The sequence below is a fragment of the Lissotriton helveticus genome, chromosome 11 (genome assembly GCF_964261635.1).
Source record: "Lissotriton helveticus chromosome 11, aLisHel1.1, whole genome shotgun sequence".
Lineage (NCBI taxonomy): Eukaryota > Metazoa > Chordata > Amphibia > Caudata > Salamandridae > Lissotriton > Lissotriton helveticus.
This window is the reverse complement of record NC_136072.1, coordinates 1129525350-1129552462: the sequence shown is the minus strand read 5'-3', so window position 1 is coordinate 1129552462 and position 27113 is coordinate 1129525350. Positions and strand designations below refer to the sequence as shown.

Below are 27113 nucleotides of genomic sequence, written 5' to 3'. Positions count from 1 at the left end.
CTCAGAGCATCCACTATCTTGGCTCCGTTCTGGACACAAGCGTGGGAAGAGTGTATCCTTCGGAGGAGAGACTGTCCTCAATGCGGCAGAAATGCAAGCTTCTGCTCCAGGTACAGTGCCCGACGGTCCGGCAGGTAGCATCTCTGCTAGGATCCATGGCATCGTGCATTTTCCTCATCCCCCACGCCAGACTGCGGATGCATCCCTTTCAGCAGTCTCTAGAGGATCAGTGGGATCAGGCTACAGGTCGATGGGAGGATCGAATATCTCTCTCACGGGCGGCGAAATCCTCCATTCCCTGGTGGATTCAACAGCGCAATCTGATGGTGGGAGTTCCTTTTCATCAGCCCCTCCCTGTACAATCCATAGTGACGGACGCGTCTTTCCAAGGCTGGGGGGCGCACATGGGGCGCCTCCAGATACAGGGGCGGTGGTCGACCAAGGAGCAGTCTTACCACATAAACATGCTGGAGCATCGAGCAGTCCATCTAGCTCTGAAAGCTTTTCTGCCTGCCATAGAATCGGAGTCTGTGCTAGTCCAGACCGACAACACGACGACCATGTTCTACCTGAACAAGCAGGGCGGAACCCGGTCGCGTCCCCTCTCTCTGGAGTCACAGATCTGGCACTGGCTGCTCACCAGAAACCTCACAGTAGTGGCAGTGCACCTGCCAGGCAAGCTAAACATCAAAGCAGACGCACTCAGCAGGCACTTCGAAGACCAGCCAGACTGGGTGCTGCACGACGAGGTGGTGGAAGACCTCTTCCATCGGTGGGGTTGTCCGGAAATAGATCTTTTCACAGACGACGTAAACGCAAAATGCCACGTCTTCGCGTCCAGATTCCATCGTCCAGTGACACGAGGGAATGCACTGTTGATGGACTGGTCAGGGACCTTTGCTTATGCTTTTCCTCCTCTGTCCCTGATCCCAAAGGTGGTGTCCAAGCTCCTCAGATCAGACATGACCATGATCCTGGTAGCTCCGGATTGGCCACGGCAGTGGTGGTACCCGGACCTTCTTCATCTGTCGGTACTTCCACACAGGAGGTTGCCCTGCAGGCCGGACCTTCTATCCAAGATGGGGGGAGGATTCTTCATCCCAACCTTCCCTCCCTGAACTTAACAGCATGGCTCCTGGGGTCCTCCAATACGGACATTTGAATCTGCCTCCTGATTGTATGCATATATTGAGAGAAGCCAAAAGGCCCTCCACAAGAACGTCTTACGCTTTTAAGTGGAAGAGGTTTTTTCTTTGGTGTAGGGAACGTCACCTGGATCCGACCAAGGGCCAGGAGGATGTTATTCTCCCTTACCTCCTACACTTAGCAAGATCTGGTCTCAAGTATGCTTCCATCAGAGTGCATTTGTCTGCCATTACGGCCTATAGGAAGTCTCCTACGCAGCCTTCTTTTTTCCAGATGCAAGTGGTCAAGGACTTCTTACAGGGGTTAAAGAAAGTTTACCCCCCTGTTCGAAACCCTTCTCCTCCTTGGGAGCTTAATTTGGTATTGTCCAAACTGATGGGTCCCCCGTTTGAACCAATACATCGGGCTTCCCTTCAACATTTATCCTGGAAGGCAGCCTTTCTGGTTGCCATTACATCGGCTCGCAGAGTAAGCGAGATCCAGGCACTGTGCACCAATGAGCCTTACACTGTGTTCCATCACAACAGAGTAGTGCTAAGGGCCCATCCTTCTTTTCTCCCTAAGGTGGTGTCTGATTTTCACATCAATCAGTCCATTTCCTTACCGTCTTTCTTTCCTAATCCTGCATCCCCAGCTGAGCAGGCTCTTCACTCTCTAGACCTCAAGAGGGTACTTAATAGTACTAAAGGTATAAGAAAGACAGACCAGTTATTTGTCAACTATGGCGCCATGAGAATAGGGTTTCCTGCAGCGAAAAGATCCATTTCTAGATGGATTGTATCCTGTATCACCTTGGCTTACCAGCTTTCGAAAAGGCCCTTACCTTTACCTCCCAAAGCGCATTCCAACAGGGGGAAAGCGGCCACAGTGGCGTTCTTGCATGACGTCCCTATGTCTGAGATTTGAAAGCCAGGACCTGGAAATCAGTTCATACCTTTACGAGGCACTACTACCTAGAATATGATTCCAGGGCTGATGCTCAAGTAGGCCAGGCCTCTTTGAGGCATCTGTTTGGATAGGGCTCTATCCTACCTTGGGTTTTTTGCCCGAGCGTTCAGTTTTTTTCATTTGCCCGCAGGGGAATGAGGTTAGGCTCGCTATTCTATTCTAATGCTTATGACTATTGATGAGGATCCCCTGGAAGAGAAGGATTAGTTACTTACCTGTAATCCTAGTTCTCTTCCAGGGGTATCCTCATCAAAGTCATAAGCAACCCTCTCGCCTCCCCGGGCAAAGGATTGCTATTTGTTTGGAGATATTGTTAGCCTATGTTCCATGGTTTATTCAGTCTCCGCAAAGAACAACTGACCTAACTGTCTCCCCTGAGGCATGATGGGAAGCTGGGGGTCAGGAGTGCCTTAAAGGCACAGTGTCAGTTTACTGCTATGCAGCTACAGGTTAGCTGTTCAGTCTTTTTAGACTGGGTATTTGCAATGCAGCCTGGGAGCTTTCTATGCTTTCAGTGGTTTATAAGAATTTCTACTCTTTTTTTGAGCATTAAAACAGTTTGTAAACAAGCTTTGCTGTTGTTTCATATGTTCCTAATGCATTTCTTTCATGTATAATGGAAATTCTTTACTGCATAATCAGCTCTGATATTTATTTGGCTGCAATTGCTTATTTGTATATATATATATATATATATCATTGCTCCAAAGTTGCACCGAGTCCTTGCACTCACGGGCGGGTGCTCCTTAGCGGATGGTGCCCTCCGCAATATTTTCGCTCCCAAATTCCTGCGGTACTCCCCGCAAAGAAGACAAGCACTCAGACGAATACCCACCGATGGGTGATTCAGGTGTGAAGATTGGATGCTTGACTCTGCAGCCACATGGAGCAGGAGATATCAACAATGACCAAAGTCCGGAGGTGAGCTGTCCCATGAAGGATGTGGAGTGCTGAGGGGTCAGTGTCTGAATTGAATACCAACAAGCCTTGGCAAATGCAACCCACTCGGGCAGAAGAAACAAGTTACGGTGAGGACCAGAAAGGTCCTGGAGACTCTCAGCTATGGGGAGTCAGGGCACGTCTGGAGCAACCAGGAAAGCCCACGAGAAATCATAGTTACCCTCGCAGGGACCCACAGGCCAACGGAGTAGAATGCAGTGAATGTACAGTAGCTGGTACCAGAGTCAGGTACCGAATGAGCGTCAACGAAGTAAGTGATCGCTTCAAATTAAGCAAGGATTGCCGGGGGTACAGGAGCAGTGTCCGTCCGTCACGATGGAGTGGTACACCACTCCGTTTTTAGAGCGCCCTCGGTGTCTATTACGGCAGATGAGGCTTGATTTAATTAGGCATTATACAAATGTCCTGATGATGATCCCCATAATTAGATAGTGGGATCGAAACGCCGTCGACTCTAATTACGCACTTTATACATTTATGTACCATGTGTCATTCAACATGTAAAAGTGCATGATGAAATTTCTGTTCTTTTATTTGAATTATGAAAGTTGAAGAACCGCCTGCTTTTGCCTAAAAAGCCCTTCTTTGTTTCACGTTGTCCATTGTATTTTCTGTGTATGTTTGAGTAGGGTACAGGCTTGTGCCCCACATTGTTGAACTGTGGAGAATTCCTCTCCCATACCTTTCAAAAGCAAAGTTTGGACCTCTGTCCGGCTGGACTTGTCACACCGAATATAGAAACGATTGTGGCTATATTTATTGAATTGAATTTTTTCTCTTGTAAGGGACCACTGTTGTTTGAAAAAGAATTGATTCTCAAGGTCCCTTGCTGACTTTATTGGGTGCCCTTGCTGTCTTCAGATATATATATATTACTCAAGAAGGAGCATCAGAGATTGTTTGTCCTCCGTTGGCGAGCTGGCGTCTTGCGACTCATGCGGAGGACGTTGTTTTGGGCTCAAAGTGGAAGCCTAATCGCACAGCTTTGTCGGCCGCGTCCAGTCCTCTGTTGGTGAGCTGAAGTCAAGCTTGTGCAGAGGACGATTGTTGAAGAGGCTGAAATACTCCAGTATCGGAGAACAAGGAAAGCAACAGAGGTACTGTGTGTTCAGGGAATCTTAGGGTGACGTAACCCTGTGTGTTTCTTTTAACTACAAACTGCAAAGAAGGTGTATGCTACATAGAAGCAACCTGTCTGGATTTAAAGCAGTATTATTCATAGCAGGTTGGATGTAGTTCATATAGCAGTGAATATTGAGTATTGTTTTGCTTATGATATATAGTGGAGTTGTAGTTCATGGTATGTGTTTGTCGTTTCAGATCTCCCTCCCTGCTGTTCCCTTCCTTACCTTCCCTCACTTGATCCTTTCACTGACCTATGCTATAACGGCATACTAGGCTTGGTTAGATCAAGAGGTGGACCCCTCTTAGCATCACACCGATCCTGAGGACTGCAAGATAACAGAATTTCCGACCCACGAATGGGTGTCCTCCCGGTCGGTTGGTGCTGAGAATGGCTCCTCTTGATGACGTACTAGCAGCTTTGGCTAATGTACAGGTAGAGCTAGCTGCGTCTAGGCAGGAAGCCGCAGATCTGAGGAATAGATTAGACGGCATACAGAGGAATTCCTTTAGTGCTGGGACAGCTGCTGCAACTCAGCCTAATACAGTCATGGTAGAAATGCCGGTTTCTATACCCTTGGCCACGCCAGAACGTTTTTTGGGGGATTCAAGTACTGTACAGGTGTTCCTGACGCAGGTAATGGTGCACTTCTCTTGCAAACTGAGGTCCTTTCCCACTAACCAGGCTAGGGTAGGTTTTCTTATTTCCTACCTGGCAGGAGACGCAGCGCAGTGGGCAGTACCACTAGTACATCGCGATGATCCTCTCGTACATGACTGGGAAGCCTTTAGAACAGAATTTGTAAAGGTGTTTGACAGAAGAGCGGAATCCTATGCTGCTGATAGAGAGCTATTGGAACTGAAACAGGGCAACCAAGACCTGCTAACCTATTTAAATTCCTTTCGGCGGCTGGTCACGGAAACCAAGTGGCCTGAGGCCAAACAAGCAGCTCTTTTTCACCAGGGATTGCGTGACGATCTGAGGACATAATAGCTCAGATCGACCCTCAACCTGCCAATTGCGAAGATCTTATTAACTTAGTGTTGCGGTTGGACCATAGGTTGTGTGAGCGTTAAGGCGATCACAAAAGAAAAGAAAAACATGTTCCTTCTTATGGGCATCAAAAAGCCTCAGACTCTAGCCTTGCATCCGGCGCGGAGCCATGGAAATTGGTACCTTTAGGGTCGCATTAACCAATACCGAAAAGGAGCTCTGTCCCAAGCAGGAAAAAAGGTATTTCTCTAAAAATATCTTATGCCACCTTTTTTAAAATTTGAATTTTAATTGTATTTTGGTTGTGATATTCTGTAATGCTAATTTGATTATTGTTGATGATAGTTGATTAATTGTATTTGAGAATCAACTTTTTACTATTGTTTTTTATTTACTTTGTTAATAAAACCTGAGCCACTGAACCTATGTTCTAAAGAATTCCTCTCTCATGTCACTTACTTTACGAGCATTAAGAATTAATTTCCTAGGTTGTTAAATTTCATATGTCCCCCCTTTTTTTATACCTAAGGCTAATGGCGAATTAAGAGCTTATGTGGACTTTAGAGCACTGAATGCAATCACTGTTAAGTACAGATATCCTTTGCCACTGATCAGTGTATTGTTGGCACAGGTCAAGAAAGCCACCATCTATACCAAGCTTGATTTAAAGGGGGCCGATCACTTGGTTAGGATGCGGAGTGGCGATGAGTGGAAGACCGCGTTCAAGACGCGATATGGCCTGTTCGAGTATATGGTGATGCCGTTTGGGCTCTGTAATTCCCCTGCGGCATTCCAGTACTTCCTTAATTATGTGCTGCGGGAGATACTTGACCACTATATGGTAGTATACATTGACGATATCCTCATTTACTCTGAGAACGAAGAAATACATGCACAACATCTAAAATCTGTTCTTCAAATTCTACAAAGGAACCATTTGTTCTGTAAACTGAGCAAGTGCGACTTTCACGTGGATACTGTGGAGTTTTTGGGAGTCATGCTCAATCCCTCAGGCCAGGAGATGGCGGAACGCAAGATCATAGCTGTTCGGGACTGCCCCCCCCCGTAGAACATGAGTGATTTATAATGCTTCATTGGCTTCGCCAATTTCTACAGGTGGTTTATCAACCAATTTTCTAAACTAGTTGCTCCAATAACTCAGTTACTGAGGAAATCCCAGTCCTTTGTGTGGAATCCTGTGGCCCATGATGCATTTCTAGCATTGAAAGCAGCATTTGTGTCAGCCCCAGTTTTGTGTCACCCTGATCCAGAAAAAACGTATGTAGTGGAAGCAGATGCCTCTGAAGCAGCGTTGGGTGCCATACTATCTCAAAGACACTCTTCCAAAGGACAACTACATCCAGTAACCTATATGTCGAGGAAGCTGAATGATGCTGAGCGCAACTACCACATTGCAGAAAAGGAACTTCTGGCCATCAAGGATGCCTTCACTGAATGGAGACATGTCCTTATGGGAGCCAAACATGTGGTCACAGTCTACACGGACCATCGGAACCTGCAGTTCATGACCGCTGCTAGGCATCTTACACCACGTCAGCTTCGATGAATGCTTTTCTTTTCCGGGTTTCATTTCGTGATAACCTTTCGGCCAGGGGCAGAGAACAGGAAAGCAGACACACTCACACGTCAAACATCGCAAAAGGATCCTATCACCCCTACTGAGACCGCCATAATAGACCCTGCTCAAGTAATATGTACAATCCAGCCAGATGCTTTCCTCAAGGACATCAAGAAAGGAGTTGGCACCTTCACGTGGAAGACTTGGCTACAAAGACATAGGGAATGGCAAATCAAAGACGGTTTCCCGTTGAACAAGGGTAGGTTGTTGATCCCTACGATTCCATTGAGGAAGCAGGTGTTCAGATGGTGTCATGATTCTCCTAGCGCTGGTCACTTAGGGGTGGAAAAGACTGTGGAAAGCATCAATAGACAGTGCTGGTGGCCCTCTCTAAGGGTAGATGTCAAGGCTTGGGTGTCTTTATGTGAGGTATGTGCAACAGAGAAAACCTCTCACCGACGTCCACAGGGGTTGCTTCGACCATTGCCTACCCCTTCCGGCCCATGGGCAAACATCTCATTGGACTTCATTGTAGGACTGCCTTTGGATAAAGGTTGTACCACGATTTTAGTGGTCGTTGACTTTCTGACAAAGATGGGACATTTCATTGCCTGCCAGCAAGTACCCACAGCAGGGCAATTGGCACGTTTATTGATGTTGCATGTGGTACGGTTACACGGATTACCTAGTGTTATTGTGTCCGACAGAAAATCTCAATTCACAGCCCAGTTTTGGAAGTCTTGGTGCTCTTCCCTTCATATGACCACAGCCTGGTCCACCAGTTTTCATCCTCAGACGGATGGACAGCCTGAGCGTCTCAACCAAGCGCTGAAACAATATCTGCGGTGCTATGTTGATCACAGCAAAGATGCATGGGTGGATTATCTGTGGCTGGCAGAACTCGCATATAATAATGCTACCCATAGTTCTACGCGAGTGTCTCCATTTTACTGCAATTATGGTCATCATACTAGATTCCTTCCTTTTCTCCATCCTATCAAGGAAAGCAATGTACCCGAAGCAGCCAAGATGGTCGCACACATTAAAGACACGCTGATGTTAGCTCAGGAAAATTTGAAGGCCACGAAGAATGCTTACAAATCTGCAGCTGATAAGCCCAGACGACCTGGGCCGTTGTATCAGAAAGGGGATTCCGTCTGGTTATCTACCAGGAACATACGCTTCAGACGGCACAGTGTGTTTAATCCTCGTTTCATAGGCCCATACCCGATCGATAAATGCATCAGCCCGGTGACTGTGAGACTCAAACTGCCTTTGCATCTGCGGATACATCCGGTGTTTTACGTGTCTCTATTGAAACCCTCCTTGTCCCCGGTGAGGAGACTCCCTCCACCTCTCTTGGTTAACTAAGAGATGGAATATGAAGTGAAGAGTTTGCTGGATTCCAAGTGGCGGGGACGTAAACTATGGTACCTGGTGGCATGGAAAAGGTACAGTCCAGAGGAAAATTCGTGGGAACCGGCGTCTGGTATACATGCGGCTCGGCTGGTCTCTCTGTTCCACAGAAAGTTTCCCTTAAACCTGGACCCTTGTTGTGCTCTCATTGAGAGGGGGTGTACTGTTATGAGTCCGGAATGGAGCGCAACAGCTCGATACACGTCCTGTTCATCGGAGAAACTACAACTCCCATCATGCCTTGAGGAGCACGTTGTGACGTTTGCGGCTTCCTACTTAGCGCCCCCCGTGACAGGAAACCGTGTCGGAAATTCAAGTTTGCTATAATTCCTTGGAGGAGAAGTTTGTTGTGCCTAACGTCTCCCGTCCTGATCTGGATCTCTCCTTCGTTGGTGAGTGCAGTTGGCGGCTCTTGCGGAGGACGGTTTGTGTATATATCTACTTAGCAAACAGCAATATCGGCCGTATTGTCCTCCGTTAGCGAGCGCGCGTCGGCGGCTCATGCGGAGGACGGTTTGTGTGTATTACTCAAGAAGGAGCATCAGAGATTGTTTGTCCTCCGTTGGCGAGCTTGCGTCTTGCGGCTCATGCAGAGGACGTTGTTTTGGGCTCAAAGTGGAAGCCTAATCGCACAGCTTTGTCGGCCGCGTCCAGTACTCTGTTGGTGAGCTGAAGTCAAGCTTGTGCAGAGGACGATTGTTGAAGAGGCTGAAATACTCCAATATCGGAGAACAAGGAATGCAACAGAGGTACTGTGTGTTCAGAGAATCTTAGGGGTGACGTAACCCTGTGTGTTTCTTTTCACTACAAAGAAGGTGTATGCTACATAGAAGCAACCTGTCTGGATTTAAAGCAGTATTATTCACAGCAGGTTGCCAGAAGAGAATTATCTTCATATAGTGTTCTTACATTTAATAACTTTACAGGTACAGCAGTGAATATTGAGTATTGTCTGGCTTATGATATATAGTGGAGTTGTAGTTCATGGTATGTGTTTGTCTTTTCAGATCTCCCTCCCTGTTGTTCCCTTCCTTACCTTCCCTCACTTCATCCTTCCACTGACCTATGCTATAATGGCATACTAGGCTTGGTTAGATCAAGAGGTGGACCCCTCTTAGCATCACACCGATCCTGAGGACTGCAAGACAACACAACTCTCCCTAATCTTTTTTGATCCCTCCTATTTGCTCTTTAACCCCTTCGATGCTAATGACAAAGCCAGCTCTTCATGGGCGTTACCTGCGCTACGCGGATGACGAGCTGGCTTTGTCATAAACAGCGCAATTTAAAAAAATCAGCGCACAGCGGGAAAACGCGGTAGCGCGGTAGCGGTTAATTGTTTTCCCGTTGAGACCTAGCTGTTTGGCTGGTGCCCAGTGGAGCTACCCGAAAGCTAAAGAGGAGTTGGACTGTGGACTTCCTCCTCGGCCGTCACCTACCCAGCCGGCCTTTGGGCAGATTCTCCTTCGTCTCAACATCCTATCTACCTCCTACTCCTTTACCCCACCCCCTTTACCCTTCTAAGCTCCATTTATTTCGTCTTCTACTCTCTTGAAATGTGTTTCTAGTAACTGATGTAATGTGTAAATGATGTAATGTTGTAATTCCGATGGAACCTTATGTAAAGCGCTCTAATACCTCCAGGTCTAGCCAGTGCTATAAAAAAACTCTCAAAATAAAATAAATAAATAAATACCTCCCACACCAGTTACTGGTGTGGAGGTATGATTCCAAGGTGTTTGACACCAAACATGACAGGTTTCTAAGCAGCCGTTCTAAAGTTAGCATTTACCACGAGGTTATAATGCACTTAAGTATATATGGTTTGGCTGCATCACCGACAACCCCGGAGAATAGATTCCGAAGGCTGCAGAGATGCTCTGCTCATGCAGGGGCACCCTCTCACACAAAACCCAGCACCGTGCCTTCAGGACTGATAAGGCCTGCCATAGGGGTGACTGATAGGTTTATATGTGCAGTGATTTAGAATAGATATAGGTAACCTATATGTAAATAAGGGGTGTATGCACCACCATACACAGGCTGTGGTAGCAGACCTGTGGTGCCATTGTGAATGGTCTCTCAGTGATGCAGCCCCTGGGAGGCCTCTGGGGTACCTATGCCCTGGGTACATGGTGTACCATATACTAGGGACTGATAACAGTACCCCAGTAACCAATCTGGAGTGTACCTAAAGAACATGCAATCAATTTATAGGAGAAAGCAGATAGACTGGGGTCCTGGATAGCAGGATCCCAGTCAGTCTAAGTCGAAAACAGTGATACATCAGCAAAAAGTGGGGGGTTATCATAAGAAGCAGATCCTACTCTCCTACAAACACCTACAAGATATTGACTCGCTGATATCTTACATACGTTAGACTGGCTAAGATGTTTTGGAGTACGGTTCTGTGCTGGAAGGGGTGTGAAGAGAGGGGTGCTTTTCTACACACATGGTGGTCCTGCCCTGTGATCTGGACATTCTGGGTTGAGATTCAGGGGACAGTGAAGTCCATAACCAACGTTCAACTTCCACTAGAACCACCAACGCTTCTCTGAGGTGACCTAGGGGACAATAGAATTTTTCTCACAACGATTTCTATGGGCCTCCTGCTCTTTCACTTCCTCCTGGCGGCACTGTTGTATGTGACGCAGATGTAGAAACAACCTTTACCTCCTTCTTTAAATATGTGGTGGGGAAAGATGTTGTCCATCTACTCAATGGAGAAATTGACTGCTATTATCCGGGACCGGGTGGCCAAATTCAATGCTATATGGCGCCCTTTACTACTCATATTACGCGCCAATAGCTGGCGGGAGAGCTTCATATGACAATGTCCAAGGCAGTGCTTTAAATTGACCGGTACTCACAGGTACTGATTTCCGGCACTTCTTATTTTTACTGCTCTGAGTACCGGCACCTCTCCATTGCCAAGGACAGTACAGCCACGCTCTATTAGTATATCCAGATGTTAATCTGGCGATATGGGAAATTTGAAATTACCATCAACGGAAATGAAAGGGCAAAATGAATACACGATAGACATGTCTATCACCATGTTTCGTTCCGCCTCCAGCCCCGCCCACTAGCCACACCCCTAGCTCAATTTTATGAGTACCTGGACCAAGTAATACCGGATTCTGATATCCACATTATGCCCTCTTCTGACCCTGGGAATGGATTTGTTGAAATGTAATTTCGGTGGCTGTGATCGTGGTGGTGGGGTGGGCGGCCGCTATATCGATTATTTAAAAATGCCTCGATGTGGATGTTCTGCTTTTCCTTTCCAATTTTCTTTATTCTTTATTTTGAGCAAGCCTTATTATTCCTGGCACATTTGTAGGATGTGTTCTGTTTTCTTGTTTTCATTTGAAAATGCAAAATATAAACGTTAAAATAAATTATCTGTAGCAAAACAGTTTTAATGTTGTCTGAATCCCGAGCGGAAATCGTTAAAGAGATCATTCTCAACTATAGGTTGTGTCAGTTACGTTTCAAATTCATTTATGCCATTGGATTTCGTACCTTTTGTTTTTTATACTTTCGGCATGTTGCATTATGGGACTTGGGGTTTTTCTTTCGACATTATAATAATCAGCTTAAAATTCATCATGGAAGGTGTTGTTGGACTGGCTGTAAGTGTAACAAACAACTTGAGGCTTCTTGACAGCTATATTCTCAGCTGCAGTGCCTGTATCAGACTGTAGGAGGCGGGCAGCAGGCTGCCTCCAGTACCAGTCTGGCACCGTTTGCATGAGCTGGGCAGAGTGTAAGAAGTCCCCCTAATGCCTCTGCAGTGAGCAGGGCACACTGCCGGAAGCGGGCAGTGTGCTGATCCCTGGTGCGTCCCTTTGATGTCTGCAGGAATCAGCCAATGCCCACAGCACAGAGGAGGCTGGCAGTGCCATGTTCCTAATGACAAACCAAACCGGGCATGTAGAGGAGAGCAGCACCCACCCCAGCACTCGCCTTGCAACTGCTGATCGGGGCAGGAGCCGTGCACACCTCCAGCCCTCGCATGCCAGGGCTTACAGAGCACTGTAAGAGGTGGTTAGTGCACTCCTTCTCCGCTGACACCCATGCAGTGCCTACAGCGCACTGCCCTTGCAGACCTTACAACACACCGTAGGAGGCTGCAAGTGCCGGGGGGCTGCACTAGAGACTGGAGCACCGTCAGTGGCCGGATAGAGACTGCAGTAGCACTCTTTCACCTTATGCCCCCCAGTGCCCGCAGGAGGCGGCCAGTGCGCTGCTCCTCGGTAGTACCACTCATTAATTGCCAGCAGGAGGCGGGCAGTGCCTGCAGCGCCTCTGCCCAGCCCTCCCCCTGCAGTGCCCGCAGCTCACTGCAGGCGGCGGGCAGCGCGTGCAGTGCGGGCAGCGCGCTCCCCCCGTGCCCTGGCACAGCCCGGCTTCCCTCGCCTTCTCATTTGGATCCTATTCAAATGTGGGTCAGGGGTGAGCAGCGCCCACGTCACAGCTCACAAGATGGCGCTGGGGAGGCAGCAGCGAGCGGAGTGAGAGGGTGGCAGGGAGAGCCCCTCCGGACCATGCAGTGAGGTGAGCCCCGGGGTCCCGGGGAGGCAGGGGGCGGGCGTGGGAGGGTGCCCCGACCTCTGGGGAGAAGAGGGCTCTCTGCGCACCCGCCAGCCCGGGGTGCCAACAAAAGGGGTCTGCACCCACAGAAGGCTGGCAGCGCTGCCACCCCCTCCCCCACATATGCTCTCGTCGGGGGTGAGGAGGACGGGTTGAGCCGTGCATTTTACCGAAATGCAGCCTGTGCATGCGGAGCCTGCGTGTGTGTGTTGGGCAGGGGAGTTACGGAGTGGCAAGGGTCAGTGGCGTTGGGGCGGCGTATTGGTAAAGGAGGGTTGTTGTCCCTCTGCCAGTGTGGTGTGAGGCAAGGGTTCCCCGTGAGAGGTGGGGGCGCTTTACTGCCTCCGGTGTGTGCATGCACGGTGTGCAACGCCTCTGGTAAGGGGCTGCTGGCACAGCGTTGGTACTGCTACTCTGCAGCGAGGGTCTGCTGGGCGCCATTCTCCCCCCGGCTCGGGACGCACAAAGCCGTGCAGGTATCTGTCTTTTACCTCAACTTTACTACTCCTCTCCTTCAGTCTCCAGCCTGCTCCCTGGGAGGACGCGGGCTGCCTCTTGTGTTTAAACAACCCTTTGTATTGCTAGAAGTTCTCATGGGGGGTCTGCATTGACTGCTTCTGATGGGTTGGTGGTGTACTGGTACATTGAATACGCCATTGCCTTCTGCAATGCTCATATCACCGCTGTCCGTACGGATTCTATATAGGCACTGTTTCCATCCGCCTTCAGCGTCTACCGAGCAGTCACATGTTTAATGCATTCTTGCCGCATAAAGATCCCTGAATAATGCAGAAAGTCTGTTAAAAGCACGTTTTCATGTAGCACTGCTCTGATACAGGGCGTTTTGGTGGCATCGGGTTGTTTACAGGAGCCCCGCTCCAGGTGGAGAAGTCAATAATTGACTTTTGTTTGAACTCCTTCAGGTGAACGGGGCAATCGGCTGTGGGGCTCCCAATAGCTGCCTCTCTTTTGTGTGCGGACATCACCGGGCTCGTTTGCTGCCCTGCCCTTTCCAGATCATGTGTACCCGGTGCCCAATTAGCTGGGTTTGGGAGCAATCCTTCCAGGGAAGTGGAAGCAGCTGGGTGGTATTGTGCATGTGCCGCGGGTCCAAGAACAGCCTCCTGGCCAATGCTTTCTAGGCTTGCAGCGAGCAGCGCAGCTAATAATACGGACTTTGTGGGTAGGGCGCACCTAGCTGAATTGTCTCGCGGGGGTTTAGAGGAGCTGCTGTTCGGAGCGTGTCAGCACTGGAGCGCCGGGAAGATACGGGAGTATTTAAATTCCTGAATGGCTGAGCGAAGTAAACGAGGTAAGTACGCATTTACAGCAGGGGCATACTTCAATACTATATGATATGCGCGTGTTCCACTCGCCAGTAACACTTTGCTTAGCGCCCTGTGCCATTGTTAGTCTCTAGGCGCTGTGTGTTTGGGTTCGGCGGCAGCCTTCAAGCAAGGCACATGGCACATCCCCATCGAACGGGTTGGCAACCTTATAAGCACCACAGTGCGTGGATTGAAACGTTTTCCGAGCACTCTCCTGGCAACACTGCTCTGTCGATGCCGTATTGGGGGGCGGGGGTCTTGGCGAGAGGGGCACATGTGCGCTGTTTATTCCTCCGCCGCCCACGTCCTGGTAAGGCTGTTTAAACGTCGAGGTGGGGCAGTGGATCCGGTTTTCTGCAAAATGTGCAGTTTGCCTCTAGGCAAACTGACACCTCGGAAAGCTTCATTTGCATGCTGTCACTCGCTTATTTATTTTCTTCAGGAATAATGGGGGGTTCGAACTGTTTTGCCTGAGTGTTTGCATATTTTTATTACAACACAAATATTTGCTCCAGGTTTCAGTCAAGTGTGAAAGAGAAGGTTGCTAAACCCCTCTGCACCTGTATGCTTTAAATTCACGGCCATGAAATGTTGAACCCGGGTATCACTGGTTCAACTATACCTCTTCATTTCAATCAATGGTGGGCTGGTGCATCCGGCCTGTCACTCGCCCTGTTCATCCGGTGCGCGCCACCGACTGTTGAGGCCTTGGGTGTTATTTGATGCTGCCGAGCCCTTGAAATGGCATATCATGCAGATTACATCCAGATCTGTGGCGAACAAACGCGAGATGTGACTTTCTTCCATGGCTGCAAGTGGCCTTCTTCATTAGCGCTCTAACCCTAAAAGCATTATTGCAGCCCATTATTTGCAGCGGTGCCTGACAGTTCTGGGCCTAATTATTGAAATCAGTTTAACTCTTGATGGCTGACCCTGCGAGGTCAAATCTGGCTACCATCTCTTTTACCAGAAGAGCCTGCCACCTGCCACTGACGCATCATTTTAGCTGCACAGTGGACCCCAATTAAACCTCTTTTGTTGCAAATTTTACTGCACAGCGTTACTAGAAGCAGTGCTTTCCCTGCAAACCATTTAAGGGTATGTTTCTGTTTATCACCACCCCGGCACCTTTTACAATAAGACCCCATTTTGCTGGTTTTAAAAAAATATATGTTTGTCCATTTCAGTATTTAAATATAGTTTACAAGCGTTTGCCTACCCTCGTTTCTGAATCAAAGCTACTCTGGTTTGTGGGTGATGGTGAATTTATTACCTCCCGCCCCAGGGAAAGATCACGAACCCAGAGATGAGCCGTGTTGTTCCCGTTCTGCCCTTAAAAGCCGGATTATCCTAACAAAAGCTATAACCAGAATTTATCCAAAGCATTTGTAAACTGAATACCTTCATGCCCAACCTCCTACTGCACCCAAGAGGCTCCGCACCCCTGCTTTGGCAACCATGATTGTCTTTTCAGCGGAAAGCAGCTTGTGTGCAATAGTGCTGTAAACACGACATGCACCTAAGGTTTCGCGTGCAGAAAGAAGTCGTCGTATTGCTAATAATTCTTGTCCCCTTTTATTTATATGTCTCCTAAGCATTCCACCTTGCTCTTAATAGTTCTTCATGCATAGGCATGCATGGTAGGTGTGTGTGTTTTTGTTTGTCTAGCGTAGCTGAAACCTTTTGATTTTACCCCCCAAAAAATGATATATATATATATATATATATATCTATATATATATATCCATCCCTCCATTGGACTCTTATTGGGTCATTCACGTTTTACTTCTGCCCACAGCAACATACAGCATGGGGCAAAGATGCAGTGAACATAATTGCGAGTGAAGGTATTTACCTTTCACAAGGAGCACATCTGCAAAGTAGTTCCCTTCAGTACCATGGACTATTACTACAATGTGTGCTTTTTAAAACCAATTTTGCTTTTAGCCATTTGTTTTCTTTTTTTTTTTCTCTCCAAATATACTAAGGCGGACAGCTTCCCCAACAATAAAGTTTTGCAAAAGCTATGACAGAACAAGTTGATTAGGGTATAGAACATTTCTTTAATTGCCGTTTTGGTGAATGTGCACAAAAGTTAACAGAAGATGTTTACATATGGAGGGTTGAATTGTGGTAAGTTAATAGTAAGACTTCAAGGCCTAAGGCCAAGTGGTTTGTAAATGTTACTCAGACCCCAGATGGCAGCATTGAACCACAATGTGTATTGGCCATAATTTTGTATCATTAAACGCATACCTTTTTAGGTCTCGCCTGTCGATGCGCATGCGCATCGAGCTTGCGAGACTATTGGGGCTTAAACGGTCTTTAACCAACTTGCAAGGAATCGTGGCGATTCCTTGCAGTGCCCGTGAAATTGAAGCTTAATGCGCATGCGCTTAAAAGCGCGTGCACATGCCCCCAGCCGCCTGCCTGCCCCTGCTGCTTTCACACCCTCTCGCCGTCTGTTCCCCCTGCTGCGTCATCAAAGGCTTTCACGGCGGCCGGCCATGCTTTCAGTTTCACTGCCGGCCGGCCGTGTAAAGTGCACTTCAAAGGCCGCTCTCCCTGCTCCGCCCCCTGTAAGTGCTCTTGTTTTACTCGTTTACTTGTTCCGTTTTCCACCCCGCTCCTACATTTTGACTGCTCTACCTCACACCAGCTTTTTTATTTATTTTAATCGGAGCTTTAACAAGTTTACAGTCAACCGCTGCGGCGCTGCACAAGGCATTTCCAACGTTACGTCCTTATCCGTGTACATCTCTCCCCCACTTGCGCTCTATATTTCTCCCACTTGTGTGCTTCTGTGATGTTCACTCTGCCTTGTGCTCTCCTCCCCAACCTCCACTACCCGCCGTGTGCTGATTTTTCCGTTTACCACCCCACTCCTACATTACAACCGCTCTACCTCACACCAGCTTTTTTATTTATTTTAATCGGAGCTTTAACAAGTTTACAGTGAACCGCTGCGCCGCTGCACAAGGCATTACCAACGTTACGTCCTTATCCGTGTACATCTCTCCCCCACTTGCGCTCTATATTTCTCTCACTTGTGTGCTTCTGTGATGTTCACTCTGCCTTGTGCTCTCCTCCCCAACCTCCACTACCCGCCGTGTGCTCTTTTTTTCCGTTTCCACCCCGCTCCTACATTACGAACGCTCTACCTCACACCAGCTTTTTTATTTATTTTAAGTGGAGCTTTTGTGCTAAAAAATATTTATTTTTCTATTTGCCGTCTTCCAAACTGAATTGGAAAATTAAAAATAAATAAAACTGGAGCAAAACGCACCTATGTAATCTCAGTGAAGTGCGCGTACATTCTGATGCATGCGTTCGACAGTGGAATAACTGCACAGCCATTGTGTGGGCATTTTCTATTTTTTTTTATAAATTTTTATGTTGATGATTATGGGCACCGTCTCAATGCTTTGCAGCCCCACTAAAGGCAATTGGCAAAGCTAATACGTTCCAACGACCTGACCTATTTGATCTACCAATGCTTTTTTCCAGTTTACCCTTCTAGGGATTTTTGTAAGACGGATGCACAGACCCAGTCTGATTGTAGTGATCGGCTATAAATTGTCTTAAAGACATTGTTTCTAGAAGTGTATATGTTAATCTATTTATGTCACGGATTACGTTCTATGCCCTCACACCCCCTCACCCTGACTCCCCCTCACACACCCTCACACCCCCTCACCCTCACCCTCACACCCCTCTCACCCTCACACACCCTCACTCACCCTCACACCCCCTCACCCTCACACACCCTCACTCAACCTCACACCCTCACCCTCACACCCCCTCACCCTCACACCCCCTCACCCTCACACCCTCACACCCCCTCACCCTCACACCCCCTCACCCTCACACCCCCTCACCCTCACACCCCCTCACCCTCACACCCCCTCACCCTCACACCCCCTCACACCCCCTCACCATCACACCCCCTCACACCCCCTCACCATCACACCCCCTCACACCCCCTCACACCATCACCCACCCTCACACCATCACCCACCCTCACCCACCCTCACACACCCTCTCACCCTCACACACCCTCACTCAACCTCACACCCTCACCCTCACTCACCCTCACACCCCCTCACCTAGCCCACTCTGGCTTAGGAGTGTGTACAATTCAGGCATTTGGGGATATTCAAAGGCATTATACATAGCTCTCATCATCGTCTGAAGCAGATCGCAGGACAGTGCCAGCCAATCGCTACATGAGGTAACATTTAACATGTGACACTTAGAAATTAAAACGTACACTGGTCACAAGGAGGGGTATGTTCTACCCCACATAAGTTTTTTCGAGGTGAAAAGGGGACACATTTAAACAAGCATTGGCGTAGCCAATAGGTCTCACCGTGGGGACCTTATAAGTGTTTAGCCATGCAACAGTTGATGTTGTTGCACCAAGGATATTGTGCTGCATAACTAAGTACTTATAAGGTCCCAAAAGCGAGACCTATTGACAATGCCATGCACACATGCAACGCCACTCAACCACGCAACGCCACTCAACCACGCAACGCCACTCACACATGCAACGCCACTCACACACGCAACGCCACTGAAACAGCGCCACTCAAACAACAGCGCCACTCACCCACGCAACGCCACTCACCCACGCAACGCCACTCACCCACGCAACGCCACTCACCCACGCAACGCCACTCACCCACGCAACGCCACTCACCCACGCAACGCCACTCATCCACGCAACGCCACTCATCCATTTGCAAAACGAAAAATGTTAAACTCTTCTATTGCGAGACCTATTGCATTTTCAATGCTTGTTTTGTAGTTGAGCTTCGCTTTGATTCAAATGAGGGAAGAACATTTTGGATATGTGCTCTTCACTGCTCCCCCAACTAGTGAGCAACTTCATACAAAACTTGACTTGTGCATAGAGAACAGTCCTTTTTTTGAGGGTAGTCTGGTGGAAATTTGTTTATTAATTTTTGGGATACTGCTATAATCTACGGAAACTAAATATCAAATTTTTTAACAAACTTGTTTGGTGTCATTTGCGATCTGTGAACTCACACATCTAGTTTGCAGACTCACATTACACCAGATCACAACTGTTACTGAACACTTTGTGTGTATTATTTGTGTAGTGCAAGCCTAGCCAAAGAGCAGCAGAATACTGTACAGGTTCAGTGGCTACTACACAGTCGACTAGTAATAGGAGATGTAGCTGGTTATTGGACTATTACTGCCTTGTGATGTAGTCTTCTTTAAATAACTATTTCTCAGCTAGAATTGAGACGGCGTCAAGTTCTTGTAGAGAAATTTTTACCATTGTTAAGGAGTTTGTCACCCCTAAGGCTAGTGCACCGCAGCATGATTTTTCTGAACCATGGGTGGTTTCATTAGTGAATTTTTTTACTACTAAAATAAAGCGGATTCAAGATTCCTTCTCCTCCTTGTACCCTTGCGCTGATGCCATCCCAAGGGATCAGCTGATCTTGACAGACGAAACTGGTCCTTTTCTATCGGAGTTTCCAGCGATCTCTGATTCCACCTCTCAGGACCTCCTCTCTAAACTTAAGTCAGGTTCCCCCTTTGGACCCCTGCCCTGCTTCCTTCTTGGCTAAGGCCGCGGAGGTTTTGAACCCTCTGATCAATCCGATCCTTAATCTGTCATTGACGAGTGGTGTTGTCCCTATGGTCTGGAAACGAGCCATGGTTGTTCCACTCCTTAAAAAAACCTGGTCTTGACCCTGAAAATCATGCCAATTACAGGCCAATTTCCCTTCTGCCTGCTCTTGCAAAGATAGTGGAAAAGCATGTTCACTCTGTGCTCTCACCTTTTCTTGAAACCCATGGCTTGTTGCACTCCACCCAGTCGGGCTTTCGATCCAATCTAAGCACAGAGACTGCACTTCTGGAGGTTAATGAAGCCATTAAGGAAGTGCTGGATTCAGGTGGAAGAGCCATGCTGGTAATGTTAGATCTGTCGGCGGCTTTCGACACCGTCCCTCATGAGGCTCTCCTCAGCAGACTTTATGAGATCGGTCTGAGAGGGACGGTGTTGAGCTGGTTTAGATCTTATTTAGCTGGTCGCCGGCAGATGGTCTGGGCCCCCCCTCACTCTGCCGAAGTGCCGACTTTGGAGGTCGGAGTCCCACAGGGGTCGGTGCTTAGCCCAACTCTGTTTAATATCTTCATGACCCCTCTGGCGGTGCTGGCGGAGTCTTTTGGGGCTCAGATCATGTCATATGTCGATGACACCCAGCTCCTTTTCACTTGTGGAAGGGGGGCGGAGTTTAACGGAGAGAGCATCCGCGGGTGCCTTGGGGCTGTTTTTGACTGGTTTCAGCTGAACAGCCTCAAATGCAACCCCGATAAATCTGAGGTGCTTTTCTTCGGGTGTCAGGATGACCCCAGCTGGCAGCATTGGTGGCCTGTGAACATGTTCCCACCCTCGTCCTCCTCCCTGGTTGCCAAGAATCTTGGGGTCAAAATTGATAACAGCCTATCTCTTAAGCCCCAGATTCTAGGCCTGACCGGCACTTGTTATGGTCTTCTTAAAATGTTGCGCAAGTTTCTTCCCTTGCTCCCTTTGGCGCATAGGAAGACGACGGTCCAGGCTCTTATCTGCTCCAGGCTTGATTACTCAAATGTTTTATATTTGGGTCTTCCGGACTATCTATTACAAAAGCTTCAGGTAGTCCAAAACTCGGCGGCACGGGCGATTTTTGGCCTACCTCGTTGTGCGAAAGCCTCGGACCTGCTTCTCCTCCTACATTGGCTCCCTGTTAGAAAGCGGATTGTTTTTAAGGCACTCACACTTGCGCACAAGGCACTTCATGCGGTCGGAGCTGAATATATCCAGAAATGCCTTGCCTTCTACAAACCCACAAGATCCCTAAGATCTCTTGGTTTGGCTATTGTCCCTGCTGTTAGGAAAGCAAGGGTTGGGGGTCGTTCTTTCAAACATCTGGCTCCTCAGCTATGGCATACCCTCCCCCTGTCGCTTCGCTGTACTTCGAACCTGTTGGCCTTTAGGAAAAGTCTGAAAACATGGCTCTATGGACAATGACTGATCTTTTCTTCCTTCGCCCTCTCTTCTGTTTCCTTGTAGTTTTGCTGTGGGTTAGAAAGCGCCGGGACACTCCTCGGAGTAGCCGAGCGCTATATAAGACACCCATAACATTAACATTAACATTAACATTAAAGAGGTGTATCTTCAACTGTTTATTTCTGAGCAGCTTGGGCGCAGTCCTTATAGCTAAAGGGGTGTTATTCCAGATCCCTGAGTGTATATATGGAAAAGACCTGCTGACTTTTTTTCTCTTTATACTTCTTAGCCTCCAGCCTGATGGTGGCCTGGCTGTGGGTGGGCAAAGAGCCACCATAGATGAAGAGCTTGTGCAAGATAAATGGTTTTGCAATTAATACAACTGGTTTTGAAAATGGTGCTGCCTGTTAATGGAAGGTAATGGTGTTCCATCAGGATGGGGGTCATGTAATCATTTTTCTTCCGCCCACGGATGAGGCGTGCTGTGGAGTGTGGAAGCCTTGGAACTTGGCATTACCACTATCCAGATGCCAGAGTATGAGGGCTTGAACAACAAGCTCCCCGTAGCTTTCCGAAAGATAAAGATTGGCTTTTGTTAGAAGATAGAGTTGGTAATAGGCTGTCTTCAGTTTTTTGTTGTTATTTATAAAGTTTTATATAGTTAAGTGTTCTTTTAGGGTGAGGTTGGTGTCCAAGATGAATGCAAGTGGTTTGACATTCAGTAAAAGCTGAGGTTTGAAGCCGTCAAGGTTCATGTCACTGAGCCATGTTTGTACTATTTCTTGCTTCCTGTTCCTAGCCGATAAACATAAATTGTCATAGTTGGGCTTCACTGAAGACATATTTGTTCTAATTACACTCAGCTTAAAATAGTGTTAGGTTGATGAATCTTTTGCTCTTTACAGTAAGCAATAGCAAGAACTATGAATCTGCCTTTGGGTTAAAAAGTGCTGAGGGCTCAGTGGAGCTACTTGAGATATACATGAGCCATAGAATGAATAAGGACACATTATCTCAAATAAAATTGAAGAATGTGGTATGTTATTGCCCCGGGTTCATGAGTCCCATGTTTAAGGAAATTTGCAACTGACACAAATATATTATGAACTTCAGCCACAGACGTCACAGGAGACTTTTCAAGTTTACGGTTTCAACATACTTGAATAAGGATTGGTAAAACCAATTGGTCTTGCCTTACTCATTAGCTTTGCCAAAGTTTTGGCTATGCAGATCAACATTGGTAAATAATGGGGCTTTTGCCAATGCTGCTTAGCATTGGCAAATAAAGTGTAATGATGTGCCGGAACCATTCTGTAGGCATCTTTAAGTGCACAACCATGCTTTGTGGATAGCCAGCACCAATTTGCTGCCTGGGCCTTAAAAAAAAAAAAGAGATTTAAAAAGAGAACAGCCGGATTAGGGGGAAGCAATAGGCAGTGGATGGGTGGCATGAGTAAGACAGCAAAACAGGGGGTGGGGCTGTAGCACACAAGTGAGATAGCAGCACTGATGCCGGGGGAGAAGCACATGAGTGAGACAGCAACATAGGAAGAAAAGTATACTGCAGGGAGTGAAAGCAGCCACCAGGGAGAGAGCAAATACAGTGCACGGGCCGGATATTTGGTGGGGCAGAAAGGGAGAGAAACACAAGAGAGGGAGCAGGAAAACACATGCACACTGATGGAGAGCTTAAATAAAAAGTACTTCCCTAAAATTGAGTAGTGGAAGGAATGATTCAAGTCAACCAGGCAAAAGAACGGTAGAGAGGAAATGCTACAGGGGAGGGGCAAACACATTACAGACGAGGAAAGCTATCGTATAATAAGCAAGTGAATGCAGTTTATATTAGGAGGTCATCTTTAGTCCTTCTTTAAACATGCCCTTTAATATCCTTTTGTTTTCTTCCTTCCGTCCCATTTTTTCCTTGCTCCACAGGCAGTGTGTTATTTCAGGCTTGTATAATACCCGTCCTGATGATGATCCCAGTATTGTAAAAGGGATCGAAACCTCGTCGACTCCTTTAAACAGTATGCAAGTTAAACCAATGTGTTAAAACAAGTGCATTAGCTGTTTATTTGAAAGCTTGCCCTTATTATCCGTATCGGCCATAAGCTACGTTTATTTTGCCTGAAATGTTTTTGTCCAATTGTAATTGTTTTATGTTTTTGTAGGACGCAGAACTGTGTCCCACTCTATATTTGTGGGCTCTTATTTGTTCAGAAATTGTTTTGATTCATTAAATCTGTTGTCCGGCTGGACATCTTTAATATAGTACTGATTCTAGTCTATAATTATCGCAATTTTATTTTGTTCTTTAACCCCTTGCGTGCATTCGTTGGCCAACGGCCGTCGCAAGCATTACCTCGGTAGTGCTGCGCACGTCCGTTGTCTGACGTGGCCCTGCCCGCGCAATGGAACACCCGCACTGCGGTGGAATTGCCGCCGCAGTAAACGGGTTAAGTACCTTTTGTTTTTGTAACAAATTGATACCCAAGGTCCTTATCTACCTTGCGGGTTCCCTTGTTTGAATTAAAATAAGTGAATTAGCGTCACAATATAGCCAGCCAATGGTGAGCAATGAGTCTGATGTAAGCCCCTGTAAGATCTTGGTAAACCCACATTGGCAATAACTTGATCCTGCTGGAGGGCTGTTGTATTAGAACGTATCACGTAGTGGAAGGTAAGGAAGTCATAGTGGAATAGTTAGAATATTGTTGGGGTATTTGTATTGTGTCTTAGAATGTTAGTGTCAGATAGAAACCTGCACCCGAGAAGTCATTATCTGCTTATATGCGTTTCCCCTGTGGGCCTAGTTATATGTATTGTAACTTTCAATAAATTAACAAATATAATAGAATTCAACTGAGTTCCTGAAGAGTTATTCTACCACAAGACCTAGAGTTTTGATTCTCACATCTACTACTGAGTACCTATGTGACTATAGTACTACGTTTTTATAAACCACTGGTATGCCTTCTCAGTCTTTTCAGAGTATACTGACACACTTTAAAAAGCATTGACAAAGCCAATAGGTCTTGCCTTTGCACCCCATTGACTTCGTCTACGGTTTTTAGTGATGCTTTTTAGAAATCCTTATGCTGTGCAGCGTGGGTAAAGAGGAAAAAAGGTGCTATTTTGTGGCTGTTGGAGAACCACTCATGCCTGCACCTAGAAAATGGCACATTTTCTTTTTTTCTCTTCTTTGTTTTGTTACAGTTCCAATCTGGAGTTGATCAACATGGAGGGCACAGATAGGGGAAGCATCACAGAGGTTAAGGGGGTAGGCAAACGACACAAGAGAGAGCAATGTGGAGTATGGTTGGAGAGAAGAGCGGCATGCTAGTGAGAGAACAATGTGGAGTCTGGGGTAAAGAAGCACACAGGCAAGAAAGGGCAACGTGGGAGGGGGGAAAAAGACACCAGCGAGAGAGCAGCAAGTGAGGAGAGAAGCATACAAGGAAGACAGCTGGAAAACACATTCACTCTGGTGAAGTGCTTAAACAAAAAAATGTAGTTCGTAACAAGTGAGCCATGGAAGGACATAAGTAATGAGGGTTGTCTCCAGGGACAGCCACAAGATAGGCAAGCCATCAAATAAGACGCAAGCAAAGGAGTGACAACAAAAACCAACCAGTGAAATGCAGTGAGCAGGCTCTAAGCCCACTTTAGGCAGCCAATGGGTCTTACACAAATAGACCGCTTGAGATGTCTGGTAGGTTAGACCTAAAATGGGGATAAGAGTTCAATTGGAATAAGTGGACTGTCTTTAAATCAGCATGCTTCACTCTCTCACTCCTTGGGTAAAGATGATTCCACTTGAATGCTGCATAGAACCAGTTCTTTTTTCAAGAGTTCCCGTAGTTGATGGTAAATGCAGCCAGTGTTCACTTGATGTGAGCTTGATATTCATAGGGCTGAAAGGACTTTAGTTCCCCCTCCCCGGTCGTGTGTGTCAGTCCGGGCTGCTGCAGCTCAAGCTGCTGTGGGCTCAGCTGGGCAGTGTCTGGAGTCTTCTATCTGGCATGTTCGAGTTTTTCACAGGTCTTTAAAGACCATTTGTATATTTACATACCTTTTGTAAACTGGTTACTGAGGCTTAGTTTTTTTTTGTCTGGTTCCAGTACCACCTGGGCTCCCACTCTGCCTATTCCTTACATTTGTATTTTACATTTACTGCTGTAGTGTGAGAATGCATTTCATGAACAGGAATATAAAGTAGGGTTGCCAAAAGAAAATCAGCCATGTGTTATTTAAAGAGCCCGCAAAGACCTCGTCCTGACACTAAATAGGGGTATAAATAAAAAAGTATATATTTATTTGTAATGTGACTTTTCTGCCTTTGTTCCCTTTAATTATCAGTCATGGATCATTCAGGCAGTCCTACAACACAATTAAAAGTGCTTTCTATTTATATTTGCTGTTCGAAGTATGCACAGATAAGTGTTGAAAATACTACTTTAGGTGACTATTTTTGTACAGTCTGGAACATCAAAATAATGAGCTTGCAACCCTAATCATAAGACTGGAAGTTTGTTGCAGAATCAGCACATTATTTATTTCCTCACCCTCGATCCCTAATTGATGCCATAATAGCAATAGTTTAACTTGAATCTAAAACCCAACGCCCCATCAATACAAGCTGAGTTACTTCAAGTGTCTGGAAATGCACCCTGCATTCAGACACCCTGGTCCTCATTCTCACCCTTCACTTTCACACTCACCCTGCACTCACAGTGATCACCACACTCCCACCATTCACCTGCTCACCCTGCACTCACAGAGATCACTCTGCACTCACAATGCACTTGCGCTGTTCACCCTGTACCTCACCCTGCAGTCACATGAGCACACTACTCACCCTGCACTCATGTGATACTTCATTCACCTGTCCTCCTCACCGCTCAATCTGCAATCTCACTCAAACAAGCCGATCACTAACCATGCATTAATTTGTCCCACTCTGCACTTACATTTGCACCAAATTCATACGGTCACCTCACTCACCCTGCAGTCACTCCTCTTACCCTACTCTCACACAATCGCATAGCTCACCGTGCACTCCTGCCACCTACACGGCGCCGAGGGTTAATGTGCCTGCTATAAAGAACATGTACCATGCAGATCACAGAACTGAGTGTAAGTAAACTATGAGTAGCGGTAAAAAAAAAAAATTGTCTGGAAGGTGCTATAGAGAGATGAGGTGCATTGTTGGCGAGAGAAGGAGGAAATGGGGGAGTGGGTGCCAAAAAAGACTTTCACCATGTGCGACCAGTGCTAGGGTTAGCCCTGGCTAGGAGTGTTTTCCTCCCCCCCCACCCCTCCCCCCTGGATCACTCCCCGCCCAGTCCGAAAACAAATGCCGTTCTGTGTAGTTTCCGTCTAGCACTCAGGTGGCGTTCTGAGCGGGAATGCGTCTGCTTGATAGTGTGTGAGGCTATCTTGCTTCCTAGCCCCCTTTTGGACAGCCTCCTTGGTGGTGGCCGTGGTCCTTGTTGAGCCTCTGGGAAATCCATCTTACTCCTCAAAACTTGAGGAAACCTCATGATACAAACGTTTTTGATATTTCTGTTTCCATAAAATTAAGCAGTCACTGTTGTTGAATGCACTGAAAGGCCACATTTGCATGGAACATGTGCAAATGTGGTTCTTCCTGCTAGGGGACCACACCATTTACCCCAGCAGCCAGCTCATAGAGCAATGACAGAAGGACATCAGTGGTAGTTGATGTGGTTTAGTAGCTAAATTATTGATGGCGTTACTGGGAGACCAGAGTCCTTATCTTGGGTTTTGCACTACACTAGAATGCATCCCACTCAGCTAATTACTGAATATCTGTACTTCTGTTCACTAAGCATTTTAAACTATTGCCTTCTTTTAAACGGGCGCACTCATGGCGCAGGGTGCTCTACAGCATGCTTCACAGATACGCTTGTTTATATTCGGATACCCAAGACTATTTGATCACCCCTGCATTTTAGTCCAAACCCAGAC

At 47.1% G+C, this 27113-nt stretch overlaps 1 protein-coding gene across 4 annotated transcripts in view; it reads left to right on the top strand.

The window, feature by feature from the left end:
• Positions 1–27113, top strand: part of HIC2 (HIC ZBTB transcriptional repressor 2) — a 587905-nt gene that overhangs the window by 289784 nt on the left and 271008 nt on the right. The window contains exon 1 of one of the 4 annotated variants that reach the window (XM_078667869.1): positions 12503–12725. The exons of 2 other annotated variants lie outside the window; for them this stretch is intronic. The gene's annotated coding sequence lies outside the window, so the exon portion shown is untranslated. Of the gene's footprint in view, positions 1–12502; positions 12726–13840; positions 14074–27113 lie in introns of those variants that run through there. One more of the 4 variants, XM_078667868.1, reaches the window with a different exon arrangement.